This window comes from Nycticebus coucang, chromosome 1 (assembly GCF_027406575.1).
Source record: "Nycticebus coucang isolate mNycCou1 chromosome 1, mNycCou1.pri, whole genome shotgun sequence".
NCBI classification, from domain to species: domain Eukaryota; kingdom Metazoa; phylum Chordata; class Mammalia; order Primates; family Lorisidae; genus Nycticebus; species Nycticebus coucang.
Window position 1 is genome coordinate 156,371,623 of NC_069780.1, and position 9,584 is coordinate 156,381,206.

General features: G+C 37.8%; 1 non-coding gene across 1 annotated transcript; it reads right to left on the reverse strand.

Moving 5' to 3' along the window:
• Nucleotides 1-2,446: 2,446 nt before the first annotated feature.
• LOC128592384 (U6 spliceosomal RNA) lies at nt 2,447-2,553 on the reverse strand. Its single transcript, XR_008381855.1, has one exon. It is a non-coding gene; the product is annotated as a U6 spliceosomal RNA (small nuclear RNA).
• Nucleotides 2,554-9,584: the final 7,031 nt, after the last annotated feature.

Sequence of the window (9,584 nt, forward strand, 5' to 3'; positions counted from 1 at the left end):
CCCGAAGTTCTGAGAAGAATTGTAAAATGCTGTCCATAGAAGTGAGATGTGTAGGGTGGCGCCTGTGGCTCAAGGAGTAGGGCGCCGTTGCCATATGCCGGAGATGGCAGGTTCAAACCCAGCCCTGGCCAAAAACCACAAAAAAAAAAAAAAAAGTGAGATGTGTAATATCACCCCAGAGTTTCCTTTCTGGTTCAATGAAAGGAAATTCTGTTATTATTTCAAGCATGGCTTTTGAGACTAATGGCATAAAAAAATTTCCAGCTTAAAGCATACTTCAGGTGTCACTCCTCTTTGTCAATCTCAATTTACGTATCCATATTTTGCAAATTTTCATTTGCATTTAAAGGACTATGACCCTTATTGCCTATTAGGTGAAGAATATAAGAATATGCAGATTTATAAGGGCATTCAGTTTTGTATACAATTTATGTTTGCAGTGAGCTCTAGGAAACCAAACTTCACTTGGCCTAAAGAAGATTGAGACAGTGCTTTAATGTATGTGGTGGTAGACGTTGGTTTTCAGCTTTCCTTTCTAAATCACAGAGAATTTCTTTAGATTACTTATGAAAGCGTATTTGGACTTCTGCTGGTATGGCATTTCATAGCCGCTTTTCCTTCAATCTTTTTTTTCTCTTAAGCTTATGACTTTTTTTTTTAATAAATCATAGCTGTGTACATTAATGCGATCATGGGGCACCATACACTGGTTTTATAGGCCATTTGACATATTTTCATCACACTGGTTAACATAGCCTTCCTGGCATTTTCTTAGTTATTGTGTTAAGACATTTATATTCTACATTTACTAAGTTTCACATGTACCCTTGTAAGATGCTCCGCAGGTGTATCCCATCAATCACCTTCCCTCTGCCCATCCTCCCCCTTCCCTTCCCTAAAGAAATATGGAGACTTCACCTCTTTCATGTTTACATGGATGGAGCTGGAACATATTCTTTGTAGTAAAGTATCTCAAGAATGGAAGAAAAAATATCCAATATACTCAGCCCTACTATGAAACTGATTTTCATATGAAAGCTATAACCCAGTTATAACCTAAAACAACTTTTAATTTGAGAAAATAGTAACCGTTGGGAGTGAATAGAGGAACAAAGACGGGAATGGAAAAAACTGGCCCATGTATGACAGGTGGCAGGGAAAAGCCAGAACAAAATTAAAAAGAGGACATAGATAATCCACAGGGACAAATAAGAAATTTCAGAGTAAGAGAAAACTTTATCTTTGCAAACATTTCCAGAAATAATATTAATAATATCTGGTATAGAATTTTCAATGTGTTTTATATGATCATTTCATTTGGCATATGGGGTAATACTGTAAGATAACCACTATTCTCTTCTAAAAATGAAGAAAATGAAGAAATCTAGGTTAAGAAAGACTAATTTTTCAAAATTCATAAGACTAAAAATGTCTAAGGACAGTGACTCAGAATTAAATCATCCAACTTCAAGGACATGCTTATATCACTTCACTCCACTGATGACATGGACCCATGTGATAAAGTCTATAATCTTGAAATTGCAGTGGAAAAATGCACTCTGGCTTCCTAATAACTTGTAGTAGGCACTTCAGTTTTTGAAACTGCATCCCACTTACTCCTTGATGCTACAGAAATATACCTGCTATTTAAGCATTGCTAAATAGCTAAAAGCCCATAAATGAAAAACACATTTATATCTATGAGTTTTGCATATTCTCCATTGTACTTACTGGGCACATATACTCCAAGACCCATAGTTATGGTTTATGCAAACACTTACAGAAGAAAAAGTCATGGCAAAAGTGAAAGTTTGGTGTGGGGAGTGCTATTTACCTTATTTCTGATGGACCATTTTTGTGTATGTTTATATATGTGCCTGTGTATTCATGCATATATGGAGTTGAAGGGATCACTTTGCTCAAAAATACCTAATGATACTACAGAGTCACTGAGATGGAAGAAACCGTAGAGGTTGTAAAAGAGTACAGATTAGAAACATTGCTCCTTCCAAAGACAAACCCTTTAAAAGATAATCTAATTAGGGGGAATAATAAACTTTTAATAATAAACTTTTATTTATACTGAGTTTAAAAAACATATCTCCATATAACTTAATTGTTCTCAGTGGTTTTCACTGGGATAAATGCCACATTTGAAGGTAGGCTTCAAGAATATAAAGTACAAAAACACAAGGGCAGCCATTTTATATAGAGAATGACCCAGACAACTGCAAATATTTTCCTTGAAGAGGAAAAGTCTTATCAGAGACAGTGAATGGTAACAACCTTCAAGTATTTGAAAAATTGTTAATTTCAAAAAAAAAATGAAAACTATTTGCTAATTTTAAAGTTAACTAACATTTTAATGATTTTGTTGTCTTTAGATGGATTTAGCTCTTAGGACAGATACACTCCAGTGCTGATGCTTACTGGTTTATTCTTCTTTTTTTTAACGGAACGCTTCACGAATTTGCATGTCATCCTTGTGCAGGGGCCATGCTAATCTTCTCTGTATCATTCCAATTTTAATGTAAGTGCTGCTGAAGCGAGCACTTACTGGTTTATTCTTAAGGGAAGAAAACCTTACATCCTTAGTACATCACCTTTGAGTCATTCTATACTGGTACAGTACTTTTGAGCTTAAAGTTACCTTCCACTTTGTTTTAAAACTTTTGTCTTTTTAATTTCAGCTACTTATTTCTGTCTGCCCAGAATTCATGGAATTTCAACTCTCTCATCTTGCAAATTGGCTTCCTGCTACCACTTGTAGCACCCCCAAAATTAATAAGAACACCTTTTCTATCTTTGTGTTTTGTGGGACATAGGATCAGTGCCCAGGTGGAGACTTTCTTGAGCTTACTTTAAGATATAATCATATAAAGACACACTCTAAACTCTGATAATATTGTTAAAGCAACATTGAATCCACTTAATAGTACTCTCTCCTGGACCAAATTCCCTATACATCTTACAAAAATCTTGTGTTAGTGCTTATATTTGCCTAATATCTAATAATGTAACAGCGATATTCTTTAAAGCATGGTGGTTTGGGTTAATAGTATGTCTTCTACACTTGATCTTAACCAAAACGCCGAGAAGCGATAATAGTATGTCTTCTTATGTAGGAAAGTATATTTCCTGGTCTCCTTTGGAGTCTGTGTGGTCATGTGACCACATTCTTGTCACTGGAATGATAGTACAAATGACCTGTGTCTTTTCCTTCTCTTCCCACTGAAAACAAATAGAGCACTTTGCCCTGGACCCCATGGAACTCACAAGTCAGTGACGGCAGTACTTTCCTATTAGCGTTGTGTTGTCTGTCTTCCTATTTTTAGGCCATTCTGATACAGCTGCTTCGCTGAATCAGAGAAGGAGAAGAATTATCAAACGTCTTATAGTTGTCCTGTTTCTTCACGTTCCAATTTACTAATCTTATCATTCAAGAATGATTATGCTAATAAATACTTCTTTTACACGTGAATACTTCAGAAAATGTTGACTATCAGTCATTTATAGTTTGATGTCTATGAATATAACCATGGCACAAAATAAATACATCGCTGAAAATAGCAGAGGTTAGAGAATAATAAGATTGTAGATTGTTGATAAGTGACGGGCACAGGAGATTTTGTTTTGGAGAATGGGCTCGGTGTGGCTGAATAAAAAGTAACAAAGCAAAGGTTCAGAAAAAGAAAAATGAGCAGGCTCAAAAGCTAACCTTGGCATTTTTTTTTTTTTTTTGCAATTTTCATCAGAAATACAGTGTATGCACAGTATGTAAGTATGCAATAGTTATATGCATTGTATTTTGGGAACACATCTCACATGTAGGAAAACATATGTCACCTATCTTTAGTTTCTGTGAAACATAGGCTAGTGCCTAACAAAACGAGAGGAAAACTGTGCAGACTAGAAGCCTACCCTGCCCTCAGCCCAGGCCCTTTGTCTAGTAGACACACAGTCTGAATATAAAGAAAAGACAGGGAGAAAGAAGGAAAGCAGAAGCAGCAACAAAAACAATGACGAAAAGAAAGAACTAGATGCCAGACACCTGCTGCCGAAGAAAGACGTGTAGCCTTCGCTTGCATTTCTCCTCTCGCTCATCTTCTTCATTGTAATAAAAATGAGCATTTCGGATTTCTCTTTTTAATGACATAGGAAACTTATTCTGATGAATATTAATAAAAAAGTTATTGCCTGAATGGTTGAAGTTACTTTAGTGCACTTCTGACAGTAGATTCTATTTTTCAGTGGAGAGAGAATTCACCATTGTGCAATTGGAATAAGCAAGCAGGTCATACTATTCCTCCTATGGTGGCCTGTGATGCACTAGTGACCATGTTAAAGTCGCCAATCAACCATCCCTTGGAAAGAATGAGGATTCGTGGCTGAACTACAAGCAAAACAAATTTTATGAGAAATGTAGGGTGTTTCTACCCTTTACCCCGCTTGCTCTCTGTCTTTCCTGAAAGCATCTGCTGTTGAAAGAGCTTGCCAAAAATGTCACTGCCAGATTTTGCTGGACATGGGCTCTGATCATTTCCAAATGACAGAAAATCAGCTGTGGGATTTAGGCTCTAAGTAATCATTAACCATGGGCCTTATATTGACTGGGTGGAAAATATAATGTTCTTAATCTGCCTGATCTGAAAGGTCAAGCTGTGCCACCTGCTGCCTGGCCCCAGGGATTCAATTCCAGCCACAAGGGCCTCCACAGTAAGACAGCTTTGCCCTTAAAGATAGCACATTCCTTTCCCAATGGCTAAAAGTAGAAGCACCAATGTGGATATTCTCCACATAAGACCTAAGATATCAATAGTACTTCTTTGTCTATATGAGAGCTAGGAGAAAAAACTCAAAACACTAGCTCTGTGACATAGAAGAAATGAATAGCCTGGCATTGTCAATGCAGAAGTCATGTTAGTTTTTTTTTCTATTTCTTCTAATTGAAGGTCTATCTTTGTAATACATTCCTATAGTCTCACTAGGTAAAAATATTTCTCAAATTCTTCTCAATATGTTCTTTAAACACTTCTTATACTATTATTCAAAGATCAGAATTTACTTATTCTATTTTAATACCAATTGCTGTCTAAGTATCCAAGTGCCTGATTCTTTTCTTGGAATATTTAACATTAAAGATATAATAAATCAAGACTCCTGGTTTGTAGTCCAGGGTGTAAAGAGCTCGGAAGTTGTAAATCCATCCTAACAATGAGTAAAATGCAGAACAAACTGAAAAATCAACAACTCTTCTTAGATCTGTCAGAAAAGTAGACACAGGGCAAAATGCTGTGGTTACAGAGAATTACAACTTACAGAGCAAAAACCCACAAGTGGAAACCTCCATGGGAACCACCGCTAGTGGGAAAACCTTAACTGTGGTGGATAAATTGCACTGAAGTCTCAGTATAGACAACTCTGAGAAAGCAAACAAACAAAAAAAGTTAGAAAAACTCAATAGTTATGAATGGGGGTGTCATGCTTGTGAGTTTTACCTCCAGGAGCTCTACCAGGTCCTCCCGAGAATATCAGAGGAAAAAACCCTCAAGCTTTGGTCAGGAGGAGGAGAAAACAAATTATTTAGAAATAAATCAGAACATTATATTCTTCTTAACAAGGACTGTCCTCAGGAGAAGATATTTTACCAGAAACTATCTTGGTAAAGTTTTATCAGAGCCTAATGCAGCAAAAGAGCTTACAACTCCTAGCCTCTTCTAGCCATCCTGCACCACCTGAGGTGGGATCAATACTGAGACATTTGGGCAAGTTTCCTGTCCAGGGGGTCACCAAAAGACTGAGAACTAATTCTAGGAGTGTAAAATGCTTCTTAACCCCCAATATCATAACACTAAATTAATAAAACCATTTAATCCAGTTTTTTTTACTCAGTCTGTCTTCAACAAAAAATTACAAGGCATACTAAGAGGCAAAAAACAAGTTTAAAGAAACTGAACAGGTGTCAGAATCAAGTCAAAGACAGCAAGAATGTTAGAGTTATAGAAACAGCAATTTTTAAAAACTATGCTTAATGTGTTACAGGGTATAAGGGAAAAAGGAAATAATATTCAAGAACACATGGACAATGTGAGCAGACAGAGGGAAATTCTAAGAAAGAACCACAAGGAAATGCTACAGTTTAAAAAACATTATAAGAGTGAAGAATACTTGGATGGAGCAGGATACGCCTGAGGGAAGAATTTCTGAGCTAGAGGATACGGTAATAGAAACTTGTGAAACTGAGAAGCAAAGTGCTCACTTCTAATGGGGTTGTTTGATTTTTCTTGCTGATTTGCTGGAGTTCTTTGTAGATTACAGTTATTAGCCCTTTATCAGATGTATAGCCTGTAGAATCAACCCAAGTGCCCATCAATTCATGAGTGGATTAGTAAAATGTGGTATATGTATCTCACAGAGCACTACTCAAACATGAAAATGAATTAATGCCTTTTGCAACAATCTGGATGGCACTGGAGACCATTCTCTTAAGCATCACAAGTATGGAAAAATAAGCATCATATGCACTCACTATTAAATTGTAAGGAACTAGTTAGAGTTTGTGCACAGATGGAAGTAAAACTCAACAGGAATCAAGCCGGAGGGAATAGGGAGGAGGGATGGGTGAAATCATACTTACCAGGCACAATGCACACTATCCGAGTGACGGGCACACTTGTGACTTTGATTCAGGTAGTACAAAAGCCATCCATTTAACCAAAACACTTCTACCCCTATAATATGCTGAAATTTAAAGAAAAGCAAACTGAAAAGCAAGAACGAATATTTCAGAACTGTGGAACAAATACAGAAGTTGCAGCCTATGGCTAATGAGAAAACCAGAAAGAGAAAAAAGTGAGAGGAATAGAAACAACACTTAAAGCAATGATGTCTGATAACTTCCCCAATTTAATATCAAGCACCAAACCAGAGATCTGAGAAGCTCAGAGAACACAAAACTGCGCAAATGCCAGAGAGAAGCTGGCAGCCTCCTATTCAAACCTCAGAAAATCAAAGGTAAAGAAAACCCTGGAGAAAAGCAGGGGCGGGAGTGGTGAGGAACACCTGATCTTGAGAGGAGCAAAGGTAAGATTTATATATGATTACTCCTCAAAAACTATGAAGAAGAGAGTGGAATAAACAGTTTAAAGAACTGAAAGGAAAAAATCTACCAACTTAGAATTACGTACAGCCTAGCTGGGTTGACACATTAAATCACATTAAATTACCCATCACATCTAGTAAAGATTTCCTGTCAATAATTAGATTGGAATTGTTTCAAACAGCCCCATGAACATGGTTTCTAGCACCTCAAATGGCATTGAATAAATCCTTATTGAACTGAAGGATCATTTCAGGGAACTAGACAAGCCCACGAAGGCTGTTTACTTAATAAAATAAATCTGAAATTTTTCATGTAGATAAAGTGACAGAATTTGCTCAAAGCTCAGGTGCTTGTGCTGAAGTCTTCCCCTGAAAAATCCAGCTTCTCCTGGATCAAGTCAGTTCTCTGATGTGCTAACAGATCATTTTCTTCACCAAAATGATGCTCATGGGTTTTGATTACCCAGGATATTAACAGGATTTCCCAGATTTTCTAATCAGCTATCACATGGAACACAGTAGTTTAGGGATACTGAGGAAAATGGATTGGCTGCTGCACTGTGTTTGCAGGTCACAGCTTTACAGGAGTCCCTCATTTCACAGAAGCTGCCAGGCAGGTGCAGTGGGTTTTTCTGGCAGCTGGTGGATTTTATCCTACTCTTTTCACAGTGTGATTTGAGTTTCACATAACAGCATTTACTAGGATGTGATAGGTACCCTCATAGGTGCTGGAGACAAAGAGATGAAAGACATCGTTCCTGGCCTCAAGGAGCTCACAGTCTCATTAAGGAGATGGAACCATAAAACTACAATTAAAACACAGAAAATGAGTCAAGAGACCCAGGATTTTCCAGGGGCCATTTCAATTTCAAATATACCATAGCCTAGAGCAACAGAGTGAGACTCTGTCTAAAAAAATAAAACATAAAAAGCAGATGATGTTATCACCATATCCATGGAAGGATGGAAGGAAAAGACTTACAAAAAGACCAGAAACAGACACCTGTGCATACATCAGACACTGTTTACTTGTCTAAAAGAAACGGAAAGACATGAGCACAACAAGAGAAGCAGCGCACTGCACGGTGGGGTCTCGGTCCGGGCTGAGCTGCCCTGTGCACTGTGAGGCCATAAGATTGCAACGGAGCTGCTCTGTGCAGACGTACCATTTTTATCTCTTAGTACCTTATTTTTTTCCGTACCTTTTCTTTGCATAGATATGTTTAATACATACATATTGCTATATTATAATTGCCTATAACTTTCAGTAGAGTAACATGCTGTACAGGTTCGTAGCCTCCTAAGCGTATAGCAAGCTCACCATCTAGGTTTTTGCAAGTACACTCTACGATGTTTGAGCAACATTAAAATTGCTTAACAACATGGTCGCTCCTGTGGCTCAAAGGAGTAGGGTGCCGGCCCCATATGCTGGAAGTGGCGGGTTCAAACCCAGCCCCTGCCAAAAAGAAAACTTCTTACCAACACCTTTCTCAGGATGTGTCCCCATGGGTAAGGGACACATGCCTGCATATAGTAGAAAGATCATAAATAGCCTCACTTGTAAGTAGAAGTTTGGGGATGGTAACTTCTGCAGCATACACATATTAAAGATGGAGATTGATTCTCCTCTCTTTGAACATGGGCTAGTCTTAATGACACTCTTAATACTTAATGTAATTGGTATTTACAATTAAGTAATTAATACTTAATGCCTTTCTTAAGCAATACAATATGACAAGAACTTCTAAGGCAAGCTCTTAAGAAGCCTTGCGTCATCTAACCAGGTCTCTCAAACATTCTTTCTAGGAGTTCAGCTTTCCCTGTGAAGGGGAAATCCCCTAGCCTACAGCCCTGGCTGAATTCCCAGCTGAATTGCCACTCACATGCATTTTAGAACTGGATCCTCCAGTTGCAGTCAAGCCATTTCAGCCAATGCACATAGAGAAGAGATGAGCCAGCCAGCTGAGTCCTGCCCTAATTGCAGATTCATGAGCAAAACAAACCAATGATTGTTGCTGCTTTAAGCCACAAAGTTTTGGGATGGTTTGTTATGCAGCTTACATAACTGAAATGACTTCTAAATGAGGTTTACTTATACATACCTTCCTATTTTCTACATATATATGAATGGCATAGTCTAGTGCACATTCTCAGCAGAACAAGTGCTGTAGACATGCTCTCCCGGACCAGGTTCACACAAAGTAGAAGAGGTGTCAATTATTAGATAATCTTGGATGTCATTCTTCAGGGATTATTCTATACTACTTTTTGATAAAATCCCAACATTAGTAGACATAATCTGGGGAGTCTTAAGGTAGAGTTACAAGATGTGCCTCCACGGAGGCCAAGCCCAAAGCCTCACTTGCTTGGTGCTCAAGACTGGGACTTGACTATCGGTCACTTTATGGACTTTCACAATAATGTTAAACACTGATCTGCCTTTGCTGATCTGCTCTTTTATTTACTGGCAGGACTTTCATTAG